The following is a 25,183-nucleotide window of genomic DNA, read 5'->3' as shown; positions in this document are numbered from 1 at the left end:
AAATATAAAGGAACTTCAGACTAAGCAGTTGAAACTTATTTCGCCTTGCCCATTCATATACGAAGTTTTGCGAAGCACTGTTATAAACATACTCACCATACAAGAAAAGTACAAGCTAAAATATTTTGTCTCCTATTATTTTGTTAAAATGCAGTTTTTAATTGTGAAACACGTTGGAAAAGTACCAAAGAATGGGATAAATAATTTCACTTGCAAAGTGTGAAAGCACTTATAGGCAAAGCGAATGTCGAATTCTTCTTCTTATGCCTTACATGTAGGAAAAGTTAAATATTGCCCACAAACGTATCTATATGAAAAAGTTGATTGTGACGCGGCCATAAGTAAGTAAGTAAGTAGGCGTGGAGAGAAGTGGAGCGTGAGCGCACGCGAAGCACAATACACAGAGAGTGTAAGCAATACGTGCGGCGGTCGAAATCGACTAAAAACGCAGACGTTCAAATACAAACAGCTGTTTTCTACATCCAGCTTATGCTGTCCTTTCTCTGCATTTCATATTTGTCGAACCTTTCAACGTTCCGCTTTATCAATGTCCATTGACTTTAGTCGAGCTCATCTTAGTCGCTGAGATCGCTTCTGAGCTCATCTGCCCGACTTTTCAACTGTCGGCTCGGGCGATTGCAGTCAAATATAGATTTTGTATGTATGTTTGTAGATATTGCAATTTATTGTGTGTGGAAGTGTGTCAGTTGTGTGCAAGTTTTTGAATTTCTTTCTATATTTGTTTTTTTTTTTTATTGGAATTTTTGTTGGGCGTTTGGTATTTATGTTCAGATTTTTTTCCATCCACGTATGAATGCATTTCATGTGCTTTTTCGCAAACTATTAACTTTGCAATTTTTTGCTCGCAAATCACTTCAGAACGAATTGTAATTTTTACGGTGATGCTGCATGCATGTTTTTTACACTAACAGAATGCACTTAGAGAAATTTCGATAAAATTAAAAATTGTTTATTGTATGCGAGTTTTCACTCAAATATCTGGTCTCCTCTTACTATGTGTTAAAAATCTTTGCTCTTCTACAGTTAGGAACGAATATAATTGCCTTAAGAAATGCATTGTGATCCAGCAATTCCGCTGCCCTTTCTTCGTAGCACAACAAGAGTATACACTGAAAGTAATAAAGGATTTTATTATGCCAAAAGGAGAGTGAGTGAGCTTGTGCTTGGGATGAAAAATGATGTGAAGAATAAGCCGGTGACCAAGAACTGCCAACCTTCTTATTACAGGGTTCCTGCGGCAGTAGGTATAGTGGTTCTAGTTCCGTAGCATACCGGACTATGTCAGGCAAATTATTGCTGTTTTAAATTCTGGCAGTTTTTTTTCAGTTACAACGGCAAAAGCAGTAACACAAGAAAGAGGGAGAGAGAACGAGAGAGATAGGGAGATAGAGTGGCAGAGAGAATGGTGCCACAGCGCTAAAAGCTGACGTGGCGAGAGAAATTTGCTGTCAGAGATCAGCGATCTTAGACAAAGAAACGGATTAGACAAAAGTAACAAGCAGATAGTGAAAGAAAGCCTTATTAAAGTACAAAGAAGTATTAGGAATTAATCTGTACATAATTCAACTGATTGAGAGAGTGAGATGGAAAAAGTAGATTTGCTCTTATGATCCACCCTCAATACAGTAACTGAGTAGAAAAAGATCTCGTACGAAACGAATAGCTAGCGATCACCTGAGAGCAAGGCGAACAGTACAGCCCCAGGAACAGTCAGCAAGTAAGCCGTAACGACGAGGCATAAACCATTAAAAAGGCACGAAAAAAGATGGTAGAAGCACGCAATATCGTGCAAAGTGGAAAAGCGATTTCGTAATTGGCAGCATATGAAAAGAAATTGATGAGACTGATAATCCAAAAAAAATCAACGTTTTGGATGGGGCTTACTCGAAGAAGATAAAGAGATGTAGAGATATGACTCTGGTCTCTACCGATAGGGTGAACGATGAATTGAAACAGTCACATGCTATAGCGCTATTGAAAGCAGAAGTCTTTATGGGCAGATGTCTTTGGATAGGGGAAGATCAGAATTGATTTTATAAAGATTATGTAGCTTAAGCCATGTAGCCCGTTTCAATTCTATTCGCAGGGAGTGACACCATGACGTAAATTTGATAAATTGACACAACCTTGGGTTAGCTAGAATGAGTTATTCCAAAGGTCAAATATCTAAACACCAACACATGGGTGTTTGCCCGCACGATATAAAAGGAGGATGCGTTGGTACTATGGCAGCATCAGGATCTCGGCTAAAATGACACGGGTGTGGGAGATGCTTTGCTTACTTTGACCAACAGTAAAGGATCAGCACTACTTCCATACTTCATAAAGTAGAAGGCGTAGGAAATGATGTATCGAGAGTTTGGGAAAATACTAACGGATATAAACAATATTTATCTGCAAATCGGAAGAAAACAGGTGGTAAGTAAGGGAAAGCGGAAAAGAATCTTTAAGACATGTATGTAATTAGGGTAGGTACAACAACAGATTTATCGGAGAGCGACGTTCAAACCCCTCCCAACACTTAAGTGATGCTTGTTCGATATGGTGTTCACCATGGAGACTTGGCCCTAATTGGAAATACAGGGTTTCGGCGCTCACTCTGCTGGCCATTATTGACTTTTTAACTCCTGATACAATTTAAGTTGCGTTTCTCGAAAGCGGTGCGACCAATTTCTATCGTCCAACTGATTTTAGACCACATACAATGTCATGGTTTACTTTAAAATTTGAATGATTCAGAATAAGAGGCACATCCTTCATTTCTAATTGCGGAGGTCATCCCTCATTTCCAGTCTTATGATAGATGAATTCACACTACATGGCTACGCAAAGTTCCCAAGCAACTTTAAGTTTTTCCCAAATCTCTCAGTGTATTTTTTTTTTGCTAAATTTGATTGCCACAACCATACGTAATCACTGCCAAATGTGCTTACATGCCTAAAATAACTTAAACGCATGAAAATTCTCATACGCATCACCACATCTGCCTGCAAGTTTTTGCCCGTACTTAACGATTTGCAACCTTTGAAAGCATTTACGCACATTTATACATACATATATTCGAATGTATTTGTTTGTGTGTGGCATTTGGTTGAACATTGAAATATTGTGACATTTCTATACAATCACGCTCGCATGCGCAAAATGATATGTGATATGCTTTTGCATATAAATTACAATCTGCTGACATAATTACACAAAAGCCGATTGTAATAAGATTATACAAAACAGCCAATAAAAAACTCAAAATAACAACAAAAAAAGTATCTACAATAAAAGCCAAGTGATTGGAGGGTGAGCAAAAAAGCATGCGATGACGCTATGAGATTCCTGAAGGGCGCAAACGCTCATGTTTCTACCCACACATATTCATAATTTTTTATTGATATACATTTGTTTGCGAATCTTTAGTACTTTAATCCACTATAAAATACATTTAGTGCTATACGTGACATTACACGTCATTAGCTTTGTCTGCTGGGAATATACCTACGATATCATAAATTAATAACTTTTGATGTAATGAAATTTAAATGATAGCTTTTTATAATGATATTAATTCAATACAAAAGCAAAAGCGATGATAACTATGTCTCCCAGCGGGTTATTGGGGCTTAGAATATACGCCCGGTAGATATGCCTGTCATAAGAGGCGATAAGAGGTGGAAGGTCGATATCGCCAAAAAGGTTTCATGTGGTCATACCAAATCGTTCCCGAGACGGTCGGGCCAATACTTTAATGGTGCTTGTTACCGGAAAGTTTCGGATCTGCATCCGGCAAAGGACCATAACCATCGATAACACTTTTGACAGAACTTTTCTTGGGAGACCCAAGTTATGCTGAATTGTTTTATCCACTTTTAGCGAAACTGTTCGTCACATTCGTTTTACTTCTGTAACAGTTTTTGTTGGCTTCTATCTTTTCGAAAGTTTTGCTTTCATTTCAATATCGCTTAGTTGGCCGCAACTCAGGCACGTTGGGTAGATTCAAGTTTTTCCTAGCATAATGTTCATTGTTATCTTCGAATCACTTTTGGATGACATAACGCTCGTGTCGTATATATTAGCCATTATGGTGACGTAAGAATGGCAGAAGACGTTTTTGAAGACACTTTTTCACGTTATTTTCTGTGTTAAGGGTACGCATCGTACGGAACGGCGTGGGTTTATGCTCAAAATGAAAAATAGCTTGCCAAATAAGACTTTACTGCCAACATTTTTTATTAAGGTCGTTTTTCCGAAATTTCTTCGTCTCAGACTGCCAGCAAGAGAACTGGGTACCTGGTAGCTTTCTTAGGTTCATATTCAAAGACGTTTCATTGTTCTTAATAACACAAAAATTTTTGTTTGCAAATGTGGTCTCATAGAGTTTTTTGACGTCAGATTTTCACATTGTTTTGGACCTTTTTTCTTTTTGTAGGTATTCATTAATTGCGCTTTACGGTCCCTAAAATTTGATACTCCCATTCCACCCTTTGCATTCCGTATTATGCTACTTGATCTACAATCTCTCGAAAGCCGTAGGTCAATCTTTTCATTGAAATTCATGTTTAATGTTATTCATGGTACCATAGATTGTCCTTATCTTCTGAAAAGGATTACTTTTAACATTCCAAGGCGAAATCTTGTCACCATTCCTTTTTGTTGGGAAAAAGTCAAAACTAAATTTGCCAGTAATGCTACCCTTGCAGGACCTATGCGCGAATTTAATATTCTATCTCAGACTATTTCCCTTGATTTTTCCATGAAAACAAGCTTTTTGAATATTTTAATCTCTTATTTTAAGCAGGTGTGCTTTATTTACTACACCATTGTTATTAGTTCTTTCATAGACAGCACTGAATATATATAGATAATAACATTTCTCAGCTTGATTCGTGTGACTTGCGCAAGTGTGGATTTTATTGTTTTGGCAACATATCTTTTTGACAACGGCAACGGTTGTTCCTATTTAGGGATAGAATATTATTCTGCTACTGGTCGTATGCAGATACTTTTGGGAACACACTTTTTCGCTTGCCCTTCACTAAGACTTCCTTGAAGTGCAAAACTGTTCTTGGGGCAGTATCATTGCATAATCATGGTATGAGTTTTTTCAACTTTTTGTACAAAAGTGTACAAAATTTGTTCATATAGCCCTTCGTTCTTACTTATTTTCCTCTTTGTTGAAGACTTCACTTCAGAAACTAATGAAACATCAATTTAGAAATTACTAATTCAAAGCCTAATTTGTCATCGCTAAAAAACTCATAGGGAGTTCTAAATTTGTATAACTTTCTGTACCAGTGTTCAAAAAACTAAAGCCAAGTGAACACTAAGGTGGAAATTCTCAACTGATGATATTAAAAGTAGTTACATGTCTTTATGCAATTTTCAAACTTAGTTTGCAAATAAGAGATTTTTTAATCAATATATACGTTTTTTTACCTACTGCGTTTTCAATAATGCAACATTATGGATTTATTCAGTCCATGTGAAGTTCTCTCGGACCGGACAGTTCAACTTAACCTGTTTGAATAACCAATTTATGATTATTTTTCAACTTTTCCAAAATTATGTGCGTCTATTTTATAAATTCCTTAACTTTGTATTGAAAGAGACAACTTGCGTAGCTAAGCTTAAAAGCCAAAAATTAAAAACAAAATAAAACAAGAAGGATGGGACTGTCTTCGGCTGTGCCGAAGACTTGATATCTTTCTTGAATGGGGCTGAACAATAATCTTATATCGTTCGTAATCTCCAAATAATCGGATGTCTAGATAAGAAATATATAGTGAAGAGATGTACATACCTAAACGATTTTTAAGATAAATATAAAAAAATAAAAAAATGGCAAAAAACTCCCTTATCTGAACGATCGGTTAAATGGGATAGGTATATACTATATACATATAACTCCGATCAAAGTCGTTTTTTCAGGAAATCTTCTATGATATATTGGAATAAGTATCAGCAAGTTTAACGTTTTTATATTGGAAACTAAGGGAGAAATTGCCAAAAATCTTTCTATCTGAACGATCGGTTGTATGGGATATATACTATATATAGCTCCGATTAAAGTGATTTTTTCAGAAAATCTTCTGTGATATATTGAAATATGTATCACCGAGTTTCACGTTTATACTTTCTAAATTAAGGGAGAAATGGCCAAAAATCTTTCTATCTGAACGATCGGTTGTATGGGATATATATGTTATAGTGGTCCGATCCTACCGGATCCGACAAGTGTCTAATATAATACAAACATACAACCCTGTGCCAAATTTCATTGAGATATTTCAACATTTGAGGGACGATTTTGCTTTCAAACAGACAGACGGACGGACGGACACACGGACATGGTTATATCAACTCAATTCGTCGCCCTGATCAATTCGGTATACTTAATGGTGAGTCTATCTTCTATATTTCTCAACGTTACAAACATCGGACCAAAGTTAATATACCATTTCATGTTCATGAAAGGTATAAAAAGTACCGATATGAAAATTCCCTTATCATAAACATTTTTTTTACAACTTAAGCTGAATTTATTAACTTACACTTATCAAACTTTATTTGCTACGTTTTTTTAGTTATTTTAATCGTTTAAAAAAGTTGAATTTCGTGAGCGTTTATATAACTTGCAACATGCGTTCAGCTTAAATAAGTCAAACCAAACTTAAAAAATTTTTGTATGTTGCTTAACAACTTAAAATATGCTGCGTAACACCACACAGTTTCCGCCGCCATAAGTTTGCTTGAAATAAATCAGATATTTAATCGCACACCGCAGCAAATTGCATGTCACGCGATGACATGCCAACACGACAAATAAAAACGAAAATAAATGAGTGATAAATATTTTACGAAATTATGAAAAAAAAATTTAATAAACAGATCAAAAATATTCGAAAAGCAGCAAAAAATATAAGAACTCGAAAAAAAACTATCACTTCTCATATCTCAAACGCTAGAAAAACACGAGTATCTGGAAACACGTGATTCATAGATAACAAAAACGCGCGCGCATGCGCATTTAGCTTTTGACGCGTCGCGTCATTTGAACGATTTGAGTTACAGCAGCATGCTATGAAGGCTGCACACTGGAGTGATATCGTGACTTTTACTTTCGAAATGCAAACATTGTCATGGCAAAATGAAAAACTGAAAGAATTTAAATAAATAAACCATGATATTTAACAAAAAACATTTTAAACGATTATGAAATTGGGTTTCGGAAATTTTTGCTCAGGTTAAAAAAATAAAATAAGAACAAAAAATAAGCATGTATATGGAAATAGCTCCACATTGCCATGATTCATAAAAAAATGCACCTAGCGTTGAAGTCGTGTAGCAGCAATTTGCCAATATTGTAAAACTATACGACGTTGCAAACTGCATGAAATTCCAAATGGGCGGTCCAATGCGCGTTAGCTTTTAGAAATATGTATATTTGTCAGCGCAGTACTTTTACAAATTCAAAAAAATAGTAGGCAAAACCAGAGAGCCTAGTATTAATATCATTATAACATATATGCTATAGGACGAAATAACTAATATTTCTAAGGGCAATCCAAAAAATATCGAACCACGGTCAATCTGCTATAGAACTGATCAACAAGAAATAAAGGCGTAAGTAGCAAATACTTGTGAGATCCGAAGTAAGAGAAAACTAATGTTTTTAAATTAACAAAAGCTTAACCAAGGGTTGAAGTTGAACCACAACATAGGTAACCCAACTTTAAACAACAAGGGTCCGGATTTTTTCGAAAAGCTTAGTCAGCTTACTATACGTAAAAACCGTCAGCGAAAAGTTATTGGTTAATTATGAATAAACCGATTGATGGCCTATTATTATTGTCGTGTTATCGATTTAATACCGGATTGTTGTTGCTGAGTCATCAGTGTATAGTAGGCTTGTTATCGTAAAGTAGTCGGTTTTTTTATTAGTTTCTTATTGGCTTATTTTTGACACGTGTAATCGAGTTTATTTTGAAGTTTTTTCGATATATGTGCCAAAACAAACCAATGAGTCGTCGATAGCAAATAGATTACACGCTGTTATATTGGTAACATTTCGATAAGAAATCCAAAGAATGTAGATATCAAATCGATAGCTTTTAGATAACAATTCGATAAGCTTTCGATAACTTTTTGATAATAATTTTTGATAAAAATCGATAACTTTACAAATCTCCGATAATTATATAATCGTTTTTTTGATAACAAATCAATAATTTTTCCACATACCGCTATTTATCCATATACTACTGGTTTGTGGTAGTTAGTCTATACTTTTTGATAACATATCCATAACTTTTTGATATTAGATCGATACCTTTTCCTAATCAAAGTGAAAGCTTTTGTTAATAACAAGTCGATAGAAAAAAGTAAGCTATAAATTTTCGACAACACAATAACTCGTCGATAGTACACCAGAAACAAAGTGATATTTGTTGTTATCGATAGCAAGTTCATAACTTTTCGATAAAAAATCGATAATTCCCCTAAAGACAATCGATAAATATAAGGCGCGATGTAGTTCCGAGAAGATTGGAGTGAAGCTTCTCTTCCAATTTGCGTCGTGCACGATCGGCATCTGCAAGCAGATGTATTTACGCTGAGAAGCCTTTCATGGCAGTAACAGCCACAGAGTATTTGACAAAATTTTTACGAGGGGCGACCTCGCTAAAGTGAAAAAAACTTTTTTCTAACATTTTAATGTTGCTTTTTCCGGGCTCTGAACCCAGGACCTTCTTGTGAGGTAGATGAGCATACTACCACCACACAACGGCAATCACAGCAGCGTACTATGTGGTGGAATCGTTTCGGGATCTTTCCTTCCAATTTCGTTCCTTTCGTTACTGTCGTGCACTGGGGTCTAGAAATGGGAGACATTGTTATGACGTTTGAACGAAAGCTTGTTTGGTTGTCAACAATGTTGATTGCTGCATTTTTCTAGAGCAATTCAGCTATTCTTTGAATTCGGAATAGAATTTTGCTCTATTGTAGCATCAACTCTTGTATTGGCAGACATTGGCCAAACTTTTTTCCTGTACTAGCAACAAATGCCATTTAGTTTCTGCTGTTCTATCGCCGAATTATTGGGTTTTTGTTGAAAAATTATCAATTTCTTATTTCTGTTGATTTCTTATTAACAAAAGCTTACACACCGTTTAGGAAAAGGTATCGATCTGACATCAAAAAGTTATAAATATGTTATCAAAAATATCCGTGGTGGTGGCCGCCATGGTGTGGTGATAGCGTGCTCCACCTTCCACACCAAGGGTCCTGGGTTCAAAAATATTTAAAAAGGTTTTTTCAATTAGAAACAAGTTTTTCTAAGCGGGGCTGCCCCTCGGCAGTGATTTGACAAACATTCCGATTGTATTTCTGCCATGAAAAGCTTCCCAGTTAAAACTCATCTGCCTTGCAGATGCCGTTCGGAGTTGGCATAAAAATATGTGGGTCCCGTCCTCCCAATTTGTGGAAAAATTAAAAGGATCGCGACTTAATCGGAAGAGAAGCTCGGCTTAAAAGCTCTTCAGAGATTATCGCGCCGTCATTTAGTTATTTATTAGAATTTCTAGATAAGAACTTTAGCTGTATATAATAGAATCGAAGCACCTCTGGTTATTCTACGATTCTGCAATTTTCAAAGCAAGTACTTACAGAATGTGCCCGGAAATAGTTCAAATCGGTGTTAGGTATAATAATGTTGCACTATGGCAATGTCCAGTTTACTGAGTGTGCCGACTTACATGACTTACATATGAGTAAATGCAATTCTAAAATAAAGTATTGGGCATAAGAAGCATATAAAAGCCTATCATTTCAATTACTATATATTTTGTTCAAGTAGAAAATTTGCGTCTTTTGTCCAATCTCGTTCTTGAAGTGCGAAGTTTTTACAACATATATATCTTGTTTCGAAAGCAATTGAGAGGCGGTTTCGATGCCATTTTCTGAAACAAAGGACTTCATAAAGTTAGCCAGCGATATATGCAACTAATAATAGCAATATTAAAATGTTTGTCAAACCAGTATCTTATGTCATTCAATGCGCCCTAAATTCTCCCTTTTTTACAATCCAATATTGTTTCAACCATTCCACCCCACTTTGCATTACCTTCAAACTATAAACACTAGTAATGGCTGCAAACTGCTTATGCTTGAGCAATTCTTCAACAAGTTTTTTGATTTTATTGCTAATATTTTTTTCTTTTATGCACACACAAACACAATTTGTTGCAATTTTGATTGTAATTTATATTTAAATTTTTCACTTTTCGTTTTCTTTATTTTCCGGTGATTGAGTTTTTTTGCAAATCATTTAGCTTGTCTGTTGATACGATTAAAAAAGCTTCAACAAGCAAGCTAAATGCAAAAATGCAAAATTTTCGGCTTGGAAAATATGATTTAACGCTTGTTGGCAGTCATATTTTGTTTGATTGCTTGATCGGTTGATTGGATCGGTAATAATGACTTTGCTCGATAGCTTTTACGGGGCAATTGGTCAGCATAAATGTCTGTTATATGTATATATGTAGTACGTCTATTTTAATGTGCGTCAGCTGCTTGTGTTTTGGCGTTTGGCATATTTATACCTTTCATGAAAATGAAATGGTATATCAACTTTCGTCCGATGTTTGTAGCTTTGAGAATTATAGAAGATAGACTCACCATTAAGTATACCGAATTAATCAGGGCGACGAACTGAGTTGATATAGCCATGTCCGTCTGTCCATCCATCTGATCGTCCGTCTGTCTGTTTGAACGCAAACTATTCCCTCAAATTTTGAGATATCACAATGAAATTTGGAACAAGGATGTATTTTTGTATTATATTAGACATTTGTCGGATCCGGTAGGATCGGACAACTATAAAATATATCTTCCATACAACCGATCATTCATATAAGACGATTTTGATCATTCCTGCCGCAATTTAGAAAGTATAAACGTGAAACTCGGTGATATATTCAAATATATGATAGAGGATATCCTGAAAAAATCACTTTGACCGGAGCTATATATAGTGATATCCCATACAACCGATCGTTCAGATAGAAAGATTTTTGATCATTTCTCCCTTAATTTAGAAAGCATAAACGTGAAACTCGGTGGTATATATTTTAATATATCGTAGAAGATTTTCTGAAAAAATCACCTTGATCGGAGCTATATATAGTATATATCCCATACAACCGATCGTTCAGATAGAAAGATTTTTGGCCATTTCTCCCTTAATTTAGAAAGCATAAACGTGAAACTCGGTGATATATATTTTAAAATATCGTAGAAGATTCTCTGAAAAAATCACTTTAATCGGAGCTATATATATTATATAGCCCATACAACCGATCGTTCAGATCGAAAGATTTTTGGCCATTTGTCCCTTAGTTTCCAATATAAAAACGTGAAACTTGGTGATATATATTTTTATATATCATAGAAGATTTTCTGAAAAAATCACTTTGATCGGAGCTATATATAGTATATATCCCATACAACCGATCGTTCATATAGAAAGATTTTTGGCAATTTCTCCCTTAATTTCCAATATAAAAACGTTAAACTAGGTAATATTTATTCTAATATATCATAGAAGATTTCATGAAAAAATCATTTCGATCGGAGCTATATATAATATATATCCCATACAACCGATCGTTCAGATAAGGGGGTTTTTTGCCATTTTTATACTCAGTTGAGCAGAGCTCACAGAGTATATTAAGTTTGATTGGATAACGGTTGGTTGTACAGGTATAAAGGAATCGAGATAGATATAGACTTCCATATACCAAAATCATCAGGATCGAAAAAAAATTTGATTGAGCCATGTCCGTCCGTCCGTCCGTCCGTTAACACGATAACTTGAGTAAATTTTGAGGTATCTTGATGAAATTTGGTATGTAGGTTCCTGAGCACTCATCTCAGATCGCTATTTAAAATGAACGATATCGGACTATAACCACGCCCACTTTTTCGATATCGAAAATTTCGAAAAACCGAAAAAGTGCAATAATTAATTACCAAAGACAGATAAAGCGATGAAACTTTGTAGGCGAGTTGAACTTATAACGCAGAATAGAAAATTAGTAAAATTTTGGACAATGGGCGTGGAACCGCCCACTTTTAAAAGTAGGTAATTTAAAACTTTCGCAAGCTGTAGTTTGGCAGTCGTTGAAGATATCATGATGAAATTTGGCAGGAACGTTACTCCTATTACTATATGTACGCTTAATAAAAATTAGCGAAATCGAAGAAGGACCACGCCCACTTTTAAAAAAAATTTTTTTTAAGTTAAATTTTAACAAAAAATTTAATATCTTTACAGTATATAAGTAAATTATGTCAACATTCAACTCTAGTAATGATATGGTGCAACAAACTACAAAAAATAAAGAAAATTTCAAAAGGGGGTGGCTCCGACCTTTTTCATTTAGTTTGTCTAGAATACTTTTAATGCCATATGTCGAACAAAACTTTCCCAATCCTTTTGAAATTTGGTAGGGGGATAGATTTTATGACGTTAACTGTTTTCTGTAAAAATGGGCGAAATCGGTTGAAGCCACGCCCAGTTTTTATACGCAGTCGTCCGTCTGTCCTTCCGCGTGGCCGTTAACACGATAACTTGAGCAAAAATCGACATATCTTTACTCAACTTAGCTCACGTACTTATCTGAACTCACTTTATCTTGGTATAAAAAATTAAAAAAATCCTACTATGAACACGCCCACTTTTTCGATATCGAAAATTACGAAAAATGAAAAAAATGCAATAATTCTATACCAAATACGAAAAAAGGGATGAAAAATGGTAAAAGGATTGGTTCATTGACGCGAAATATAACTTTAGAAAAAACTTTGTAAAATGGTTGTGACACCTACCATATTAAGTAGAAGAAAATGAAAAGTTCTGCAGGGCGAAATAAAACACCCTTGAAATCTTGGCAGGTATTACATATATGAATAAATTAGCGGTATCCAACAGATGATGCTCTGGGTCACCCTGGTCCACATTTTGTTCGATATCTGGAAAACGACTTCACATATACAACTACCACCACTCCCTTTTAAAACTCTCATTAATACCTTTAATTTGATACCAATATCGTACAAACGCATTCTAGACTCACCCCTGGTCCACCTTTATGGCGATATCTCGAAAAGGCGACCACCTATAGAACGAAGGCACACTCCCTTTTAAAAATACTCATTAACACCTTTCATTTGATACCCATATCGTACAAACAAATTCTAGAGTCACCCCTGGTCCACCTTTATGGCGCTATCTCGAAAAGGCGACCACCTATACAACTACCACCACTCCCTTTTAAAACCCTCATTAATACCTTTAATTTGATACCCATATCGTACAAACACATTCTAGAGTCACCCCTGGTCCACCTTTACGGCGATATTTCGAAACGGCGTCCACCTATAGAACTTTCGTTTGATACCCATATTGTACAAACGTATTCTAGAGTCACTCCTGGTCTAGCTCTATGGCGATATCTCGAAAAGGCGACCACCTATACACCTACGACCACCTATACACCTACCACCACTCCCTTTTAAAACTCTCATTAATACCTTTAATTTGATACCAATATCGTACAAACGCATTCTAGACTCACCCCTGGTCCACCTTTATGGCGATATCTCGAAAAGGCGTCCACCTATGGTACTAAGGATCACTCCCTTTTAAAATACTCATTAACACCTTTCTTTTGATACCCATATCGTACAAACAAATTCTAGAGTCAACCCTGATCCACCTTTATGGCGATATCCCTAAATGGCGGCCACCTATAGAACTATGGCCCACTCCCTCATAAAATACTCTTTAATGCCTTTCATTTGATACACATGTCATATAAACACATTCCAGGGTTTCCCTCGGTTCATGTTCCTACATGGTTATTTTCCCTTATGTTGTCACCATAGCTCTCAACTGAGTATATAATGTTCGGTTACACCCGAACTTAACCTTCCTTACTTGTTTTATATTTATCTTAAAATTCTTTAGGTATGTTCATCTGTTCACTATATATTTCTAATACTATACGTCCGATTATTTGGAGATTACGAACGGCATAAAATTATTGTTCAGCCCCATTCATGAAAGGTATGAAGTCTTCGGCACAGCCTTGTCACGTCCTTACTTGTAAATTTTTTTTTTGCTCCAAAATGTTTGCGCACATTTACTCAAATATTTATCTGCGGTCATATCAATATTTTAAATATGCATTATCAATTGCTATAAATTTTAAGTATCAAAATTTTTTCACACATCTGAGATAATTGTTAGCGATTTCCTGTCTAATTTTGCGCACTTACCTGTTTTTGATTGCAGCTGTGCGTTGCATACACCAAAAATATGTGTGTATGGAAATACGTAATATATTGGAAGTGTATTGGGTTCTATTCCTTATATACTGCTTAGTAACAAAGCAACCTTTATATTTCCTTTGTTCTGAGTAGCGTTTTGAATAAATTGGGAGCCATTAAATAATAAAATCTATTAACTGAAGGGATGGCAGTGGAAAGTATACTTATATTTGTTATCGTAAGTGCCGGTGTTACATAAACCGCAGCAAAAAGGAGAGAGCTCATTGAAACCCCATATGATATTTGTAGGCGCGGTCTTCTTTCTACTGCGTTTTTGTTTCCATAACTTAATGGATTCGCATATAATCCTTAACCCTAAACCTTATCCTTATTTAATCCCCTTGCCCTAAGCCGTAACCCTTACCCAAACACTAACCCTAGTGCTAATTGTTAATTTAACCAGAACACTTCGCAAAAGTCTAAGAGTGACTCTGATCATGAACCTTTATCTTAATCCTAACTTTACACCCACATCGTAAGCCTAATCCTTATACTTCCAGTAACTTTAACCCATTTGCTAACCATAATCATATCCCTAATCCGTTTTCCTAATCCAAACCAAACGGTATCTTAATCACTAATATAGCTACCCAAACTTTTAAATAACCCTAACCCTAAAACTATTCCCTAATCCTTATCCTTAACTCAACCCTTACCCAAAACCCAATTCTAAGCTTAATATTAACCCTTATATCAACTTAACCCTAAATTTCGCTACTTCGCTACTTCGCTACTTCATATCCTAATCCTAGCACTAACCCTTAACATAATCTCACCAATAACTGTAACCTTTCTTTTATCCTAACTAACCGTTCCCAAGCACACCAAAGAAGTTAATCCTATACCTACCCGTAATCCCCACCCTAACACTAAAAATAACCATAACCTTAATCATAAAATTACGACGTCTAGGTTCTGGGATCAGGTCCCGGGTAAGGTTAGGTTAGGTTAAACTGGCCGGTCCATGAAAATCTAACATACACTGAATTAGTCCGTAGTGTTACCAGAAGTTTGTTTGACGATAAAACTGAAAAGCTATCAAAAACCAGAAGTTTTGTGATAAAATAACTCCGTCCTCTTGGCATATGCTAGTAGCTTTCTAGGATATATGCCACCTGCTGATTCTAAATCTGACAGCTGTATCACTGTTAATAGCTGGAGTCTTAGGCTGGCAAGCGCAGGACAAGAGCATAAAACATGTTCGACCTTTTCCTCTTCTACCCACACCTCCTGCATCTGCTATCATTAACCAAGCTTAATTTAAAAGCAATGTTACGCCAGAAAGCAGTGTTCAAGCAGAATATCCGTTATGAAACTTCAGTCCTCTCTTTTTAATGATAGGAGTAACTTTGTTAGTTCAAAGTTGCAAGACCCAGGTAAAGCAACGTCGAAAATGTGAAAAAAAACTGGTTTCAATTGAAAAAAGTTTATCTTAGCTTGGTCGCCCCTCGACAGTGAGTTCGCAAACGCTCCGAGTGTATTCCTGCCATGAAGAGCTTCTCAGTCCCGTCTCCAGCCAATTCGTAGGAAAGATTAAAAGAAGCGCGTCGAAAATTCTAAGAGAAGCTCGGACTAAATCTGTTCACAGGTGAATCGCGCCAAGAATTCATTTTAATTTTTTTAACTCCAACTATGACCAATTCCATTATTTCAGTCCTAAAGCCGGTTAGGTTTACCTAAATTAAGTCTAACAGTAACAGTAATAGTAATGTTAATAATAACAGTAACAGTAACAGTAACAGTGACAGTAACATGAAAAGTAACAAGTAGTAGTAGTAATAATAGTAACAGTAACATTAAAAGTAGCAATAACAGTAATAGTAATAATAATAATAACAGTACCAGTAACAGTAACACTGTAACAGTAACAGTAACACTGTAACAGTAACAGTAATAGTAACAGTAACAGTAACAGTAACAGTAACTGTAACATTACCATTTTAGCTAAAGTAACAAGTACAACGACAATAGCAATATCACCATCTTCAACTGAAACCATAACTTCTGCCCCCTCGTGCCCTTTTCGCCGACATCGTCAGATATGTTTATTTGTGTCGTATTTAAACATAAATCTGTTAGCATTACAATAGTTAATTATTTGTTTCAAATATCATTTGCAATATAATATTAATGGACTATCAATTAATTACATCACAACATTCTTAGCAAACATTTCACTAATGCAAGAATGTATTAATTATATGCATATACCTTATATGTACTTTAATTATAACAGCAAAACCATTGTCAATTGATTATGACATTAAAAAAAATTAACAACAACATTTTTCTATATCTTCAAAGTTCAATTGCTATTATTAGCATTTTATAAACTTTAGTTATTATTTGCAAGGGATTTACTACTTATGTAAGTGTCAAGCCATTATAATAAAAGCAAAGACGTTTGGCGGAAGCTGATACAATGACAATAGCGCCAGACATTGTCGCCAGTTAAAAAAACAAAATGCGACATGCGTGGGTTTAACATAAATTTCTCAATAATTCAGGCGCGACGTAAGCAACAAGGCAACTCTGTATCTGTGTATGTGTTACTCAAGATTAAAATTGAAACAGTAACAGAAAATGAAAAGCTGAAGTTTATGCTGAAATTGGAGCTGCAGCTGAACAGAATTGCATTGAATTGTTTATTTATTCAGAGTTAACAGTCTTGCTGACTTGCCGACTTATGTTGGGTTGAGTAGCGTTTAAATGAATTTTGAACTACTTGTACTCGATATGTTTTTAGTCGTTTTTACATATGTGCACTACATACAGTGCATATGTATGTATGTTCTACATATGTACATATGTTATTGCATATGTAAATATATTACAAACAAATTCGATTTGTGTGAAATTTGTTTTCTTTGTTTTTGTGCATTGAACACGTTTTGCTTGTTAATAAATTTTATAGCAATTAATTTTATGGAATTTATGTGATTGAGGAGCTTTGCAGTAAAAAAAAAACACATGTAGGTACAAATCGTTTTTGTACAACGGGTTTAATATTAATTATAATTGCTTCGAGCGTGCTGCAAATAAGTGCTTGCCTAATGGGTGGTGGCGATCCCCGTGGAGTGATGCTAGCGTGCTCCGCCTACCACAGCGAAGATCCTGGGTTCACGCCCAGAGCAAAGCAACATCAAAATTTTCAAAGAGAAGCTCGGCCTAAAATCTGTACGTAGGTTATCGCGGCAAAAATTTATTTGATGGCTGGTGGAAATGCTCAGTTAAGCTGTTAATTTGTATTTGATCTAATGGTGGTGGCACTTTAAGGTTGACGACAGAGTAGAAGCGAGAAGCGTTGCTATAATATAAAGATGGAAAGCTTTGTAAACTCTTTCTTATGGTAAATTGTAAAAATTGTCAGAGTGCCAGATACGTTTCAAGCTCGTAAAATATATGATAGTACAAACTGCTTCTCGCCTGGCAGAGCTTATACGAAGCACTCTGTCGTAAGCCAAATATGATAAATTTTAATATATATTGTTTTTTCTATATTATTGTTACCTTTAGCCATTTCAATGGCTATGCCCATCCAAAAAGGCGCTCCAGTCGCTTTTTCTCTGGATTAACTGACGGAAGTTGGTCACACCAAGTGCAGATTGCCGGCCTCACTCTTCCTTTGCTTCCACAGGCAGGTTCCGATAAAAATAATTTCTTTGCCGCAGCATCATCTTTAATTCGGATAACATGACATAGGCGATGTGACCGCTGCGTTTTAATTCGCTGGACTATGCTGATGTTTGCATAAAGCTCGTGCAGTTCATCATTAACTCTTCGAGGGTGCCATCGTCAAGGCGTAGAGGTCCGTAAATTTTTTATAGAACTTTTATCTCGAACACTCCCAGAACCGCTTCATCTCATCTTGGCATAGTCCATGCTTCAGCACCATTTATCAGAAGAGGTGCGATAAGTGGCGTGGTTCCACTCTATAATAATATGTCTAAATATCATTGGAAAAGAAAAATAAATACAATCTTTTGTAGCTTATACAAAAAATATTGCAATTGTAATTTTCAGGCATCATTATTGTTCAATCAATAAAATGAAACGAAAAAGCAAATTTTCATCCAAATTGGAGATATAGGTTAGGTTAAAGTGGCCGCCTTCGCTGCCCATGCGGAGACTCACGTACTCACGAGATTGCGGCCAATTGTGATACAACAAAGGAGTGCTCACTTCCCGTGGTTCGTACGCTCATGAAGCTAAACCAGCACGGTTGCCTAATGTAGCACAAAATTTCGTTTGTACTAGTGGATTCTACCTCCGCAAGAGACCCACAGAAGTGTCTGTGGAAACAGCGCTACCTGCTCTTCGATAGGGCGGTACAATTTCACGGATAATGCTATACGCCTTCTATCCCTTCCTCGTCCCATCAGCTAGGGCATAAGTAATTTTTTTGCATCCCCACCTTAGCACCATGGGCGTCCATAATACAGTGACCTGTTAAAAGACGCACTTATGGGCTAATAAAGAGACGATTCAAAAGTATGACCGATTGCGATCTCTTTTCGTCTAGCTTGGGCCAGATTTGCTTGGTTACCCCACACATTGGCTCCATGGCCCAATTTGCGTTAGTTTGTTCTGTGAACTGAAAGCTGAGATTACAAATATAACAACATTGGGTGATACACGCCAATTGTACTTTACCCCATATAGACGTAAAAAAAACCAAAAATAAGCATGCGCTTGCATTTGGTAGCTTCAGTATATAAAGATTCTTATGGCGTTTTCGTTTCTGGAAATATTTTACCCTAATGTTGCACTCTTTTCAACTTTTGAACTAATTTAAATTTGAATTTGTAGGTAACATAGAAACATACCAAACTCTGTGATAGAATTGCAAGAACACTCTCAGACTTCAACTACGTTTATGCTTAAATCGATCTTAGTTGGAATATAATACAAACTGGGCTAATTATTTTAAAAAGTAAGGAAGGTTATGTTCGGGTGTAACCGAACATTACATACTCAGTTGAGAGCTATGGTGATAACATAAGGGAAAATAACCATGTAGAAAAATGAACTGTATGAAATGTGTATCAAATGAAAGGCATTAAAGAGTATTTTATGAGGTAGTGGGCCATAGTTCTATAGGTGGACGCCATTCAGGGATATCGCCATAAAGGTGGATCAGGGTTGACTGTAGAATTTGTTTGTACGATATGGGTATCAAATGAGAGGTGTTAATGATTATTTTAAAAGGGAGTAATCCTTAGATATCTCCATAAAGGTGGACCAGGGGTGACCCTAGAATTTGTTTGTACAATATGGGTATCAAAAGAAAGGTGTTAAAGGTATTTTAAAAGGGAGTGATCCTTAGTTCCATAGGTGGACGCCGTTTCGAGATATCGCCATAAAGGTGGACCAGGGGTGACCCTAGAATTTGTTTGTACGATATGGGTATCAAATTAAAGGTATTAATGATGGTTTTAAATGGAAGTGGTGGTAGTTGTATAGGTGGTCGCCTTTTCGAGATATCGCCATAAAAGTGGACCAGGGGTGACTCTAAAATGCGTTTGTACAATATGGGTATCAAACGAAAGGTGTTAATAAGTATTTTAAAATGGAGTGGGCCTTCCTTCTATAGGTGGACGCCTTTTCGAGATATCGTCATAAGGGTAGACCAGGGGTGACTCTAGAATGTGTATCGGACAAATTAAAGGTATTAATGAGAGTTTTAAAAGGGAGTGGTGGTAGTTGTATATGTGAAGGCGTTTTCCAGATATCGACCAAAATGTGGACCAGGGTGAGCCAGAACATCATCTGTTGGATGCCGCTAATTTATTTATATATGTAATACCTGCCAAGATTTCAAGGGTTTTTTATTTCGCCCTGCAGAACTTTTTCATTTTCTTCTACTTAATATGGTAGGTGTCACAACCATTTTACAAAGTTTATTGTAAAGTTATATTTCGTGTCAATAAACCAATCCAATTACCATGTTTCATCCCTTTTTCGTATTTGGTATAGAATTATGGCATTTTTTTCGTTTTTCGTAATTTTCGATATCGAAAAAGTGGGCGTGGTCATAGTCGGATTTCGTTCATTTTTTATACCAAGATAAAGTGAGTTCATATAAGTACGTGAACTAAGGTCAGTAAAGATATGTCGACTTTTGCTCAAGTTATCGTATTAATGGCCATGCGGAAGGACAGACGGACGACTGTGTATAAAAAATGGGCGTGGCTTCAACCAATTTCGCCCAGTTTCACAGAAAACAGTTAGCGTCATAAAATCTATGCCCCTACCGAATTTCAGAAGGATTGGTACAATTTTTGTTCCACTTATGGCATTAAAAGTATCCTAGACAAATTAAATGAATAAGGGCGGAGCCACGCCCATTTTGAAATATTCTTTTATTTTTGTATTTTGTTGCACCATATCATTACTGGAGTTGAAGTTCAACTCACCTACTAAGTTTCATCGCTTTATCTGTCTTTGGTAATGAATTATTGCACTTTTTCAGTTTTTCGAAATTTTCGATATCGAAAAAGTGGGCGTGGTAATAGTCCGATATCGTTCATTTTAAATAGCGGTCTGAGATGAGTGCTCAGGAACCTACATACCAAGTTTCATCAAGATTCCTCAAAATTTACTCAAGTTATCGTGTTAACGGACGGACATGGCTCAATCCAATTTTTTCGATCCTGATGATTTTGATATATGGAAGCCTATATCTATCTCGATTCCGTTATACCTGCACAACCAACCGTTATCCAATCAAACTTAATATACTCTGTGAGCTCTGGTCTGTGATAACGCGTTTGCAATCAAATAATGGGATGGGACGTTCTTCAATCGTTTAAGAAGATATTGTATTAAGTATACGCTCTAAATTTCACCTATCCGATATATATATACGAACTTTTCATTTTCTATATATAGTGAAATTTATTCAATTGATATTAATCAGCTTGATTCTAATGAATACTTTATTTTCTTATTTATTTTAAGGTAAGATGCATGGATATTTAATTAAAAATATATAAGCACAATATGTTCATTTATTGAGTAAGTAGCGACTTTAATTAAAAGATAATTAAAACACCAAACATATAAAATTAGAGGAGTTTACGTCCGATCAAAATACCACAGAGGTAGGCTAAAAGAGGTTTTGTGATTCAGAAAAAATTTTAAAAGAACCCGCAAGTTCAAGTTCTGTAATTTGTATTTTGATCGGAGTATCGCAAGAAAAAAGAAAAAGAAGATGTAAACAGTCCAATGACTATGAAGTCAATACTTTGAAGATAGTCTGTATTTGCGCTATCAGTAGTTTTTCTGAGAGAATTAGTATCCCTGCGAACTTAAAACAGGGTGAAGTAATCTATTAGAATTTGAACAGCTCTATGACGAAACCCCAAAATATTTGCTTTAACCACCAGCCATATTACCTAATGTGGGTCGTGTGTGGAGGTTGAGTACTCGCCTATCACACCGAAGGTCTTGGGTTCAAGTCCAGGGAAAGGCAACATAAAATTCTTTAGAAAAAGTTTTTATTATGTAGTTTTTACCTTCTATGGTTAATAAAAGAGCAGAAACTTCCGGATTAATTATCTTAATACTTTATTCTTCAGTCGTCAATCCAATAATGATCCGGAAGTCCACCATCTTCTCCTTTCTGTGTATCGACCTCGATACATTATCTTAATTTCTATTTTTACAGTCTAACATTTCTTAATCTGATATAATTCGCTATTTGTGTTGAGAGTTACAGCTCGCACTGTAATGACCTTGATACATTATAACTTAATTTCTATCTTCTTTATCTTACATTTCTTAATCTAATACCTAATCTAAATCTAATACCTCATATAATACAATTCGCTGAGGAAGCAAATTGTTTCTTTTATTTTAAAACGATTTGATTTATTTCTTTTGCTTTATTTTTATTTGAATAACCTCTGCATATCGCTGTCACCGGAAGAAGAAGGCCCCAGAGCAAAAGCGAAGTTGGCTGCATTTCCGCCAGCAGGTGTCATTTGCCATCAGTCAGAAATGCTTGGTATAATAAAATGGGTGACATGACAGATTAAATATAAGTACATTACAATTATAAGGGGTGCCCTCCGCAGTGATTTGACAAGCATTTTGGAAGTATTTCTGCCCCGAAAATCTTCTCAGCGAAAATGCGTCTGCTTTTAGGTCCCGTTCGGAATCGGCTAGCCATATTACCATCAGAGTAAAATTACTGATTATTATGTCCTATATATTATTATTTATCATGTTATTAAAAGTATTATGCACTTTTTTTTTATTCTCAGCGTGCTTTGCACACAGATTATATTAACTTTGGTAACATAAGGGTTAATCGTAACGGCATAAACGAATCGAGATAAATATCCATATATCAAAATGCTCGTGATGAAAAAAGGATTTGTTTTAGCCATGTCCGTCCGTCCCTCCGTCTGTCTGTACACATGATAACTTGAGTAAATATTGAGATACCATATTGAAATTTGGTATATGTGTTGCTATTTAAAATGACCGATGATAACCACACCCACTTTTTACATATATAATATTTTGAAAAACGCAAAGAAACTGATTATTTAGTAAATAATACACCTAGAATATTGAAATTTGATGCGTCGACTGATATTGAGACACTTTGATAAAAATTTGAAAATTTTTTGGAATATGGGCATAGCCCCGCCCACTTGTGATAAAATCAATTTTATAAATGTTATTAACCATAAATAAAAAACTGTTAAACCTATAATAAGAAAATTCGACTGAGAGTTTGCCTAGTATAACGAATGCATGGAAGAAAAGTGAATGAAATCGTTTAAGAAATAAATTGGGAATAAATACTTTCTTTATAGCAGGACATATTTTTAGTAAAAATAGATGGCACTGAAGACCATGCCCACTTTTATATGAAAGAGGTTTAAAAGGGTAGTAGACTAGAATAATAAGCTCTATCTTAGCGAAAAATTGTTTTGTATCAATGATAACTCACTTACCATGTTTTCTTTTAAGAGGATTTTTTTTTAATTGGCGGTGCCACGTTTTCCGACCAAACATTATACAACACATCTAAAGCCTCCAAACAAAAAGTCCCTCGTAAAAAATTCGAAAAAGTAATTTATCTGAAATAAGCCTTACAATTGAAGCTCACGTTGAGTATATAATCTTTTTTTACACCCGAAATTAGACACCTTTACTTGTTTAAATTAAGTTATATTTCATATTTCACTTAAAGAATCATATAACATGACTTAATGGCCTTAAATACATAGCTACATCATTATTATTCAAAGAATATCAGTGCTAAACACGCTAAATACACAAATATTAATCATTGAAAAATTCGTGAATTCTAATTAAGTACAGATCAAAGGTTAACTGATAATATTTCAATGCATTTTAATTGCCATTAACAACAAATGTAATTATAGCAACTTACAAGCATACACACACTTACACCTGCACACACCCAATATATAGATGTATGTACATATTTGCTTACAACAAATGAAGATTGATATGAATTAAGCTTTCAGTTTCTAATGTAAACATGCAAGAGGAAACAAAACTGAAATATTACTTGAGAGGAAAACGAAAAATAACAAAAAAAGTGTTTCCCAAACAAAACAAGTAAGGAAGGCTAAGTTCAGGTGTAATCGAACATTACATACTCAGCTGAGAGCTATGGAGACAAAATGTGGGAAAATCACCATGTAGGATAATGAACCTAGCGTAACCCTGGAATATGTGTGTATGACATGGGTACCAGGGGTGACTCTAGAATGTGTTTGTACGATATGGGTATCCAATTAAAGGTATTAATGAGGGTTTTGAAAGGAAGCAGCCCTTAGTTGTATATGTGAGGGCGTTTTCGAGAAATCGACCAAAATGTGGACCAGGGTGACCAAGAACATCATCTTTCAGGTACCGCTAATTTATTTATATATGTTATACCACGAACAGTATTCCTGGCAAGATTCCAAGGGCTTTTGATTTCGCCCTGCAGAACATTTTCATTTTCTTCTACTTAATATGGTAAGTGTCACGCCCATTTAACAAAGTTTTTTTCTAAAGTTATATTTTGCGTCAATAAACCAATCCAATTACAATGTTTCAAACATTTTTTGGTATTTGGTATAGAATTATGGCATTTTTTTCATTTTACGTAATTTTCGATATCCAAAAGTAAGTTCAGATAAGTACGTGAATTGAGTTTAGTAAAGATATATCGATTTTTGCTCAAGTTATCGTGTTAACGGCCGAGCGGAAGGACAGACGGTCGACTGTGTCTAAAAATTGGGCGTGGCTTCAACCGGTTTCGACATTTTTCACAGAAAACAATTACCGTCCTAGAAACGATACCCGTACCAAGTTTCACAAGGATTGGTAAATTTTTGTTCGACTTATGGCATTAAAAGTATCCTAGACAGATTAAATGAAAAAGGGCAGAGCCACGCCCATTTTGAAAATTTCTTTTATTTTTGTATTTTGTTGCACCATATTATTACTGGAGTTGAATGTTGACATAATTTACTTATATACTGTAAAGATATTAAATTTTTTGTTAAAATTTGATTTAAAAAAATTTTTTTTTTAAAAGTTGTCGTGGTCGTTCTCCGATTTTGCTAATTTTTATTTAGCATACATATAGTAATGGGAGTAACATTTCTGCCAAATTTCATAATGATATCTTCAACGACGGCAAAATTACAACTTTCAAAACTTTTAAATTACCTTCTTTTAAAAGTGGACGGTGTCATGCCCATTGTCCAAAATTTTACTAGTTTTCTATTCTCCGTCATAATTTCAA

This window comes from Eurosta solidaginis, chromosome 2 (genome assembly GCF_040869045.1).
Source record: "Eurosta solidaginis isolate ZX-2024a chromosome 2, ASM4086904v1, whole genome shotgun sequence".
Classification (NCBI taxonomy): Eukaryota; Metazoa; Arthropoda; class Insecta; order Diptera; family Tephritidae; genus Eurosta; species Eurosta solidaginis.
This window is presented reverse-complemented; position numbering follows the sequence as displayed.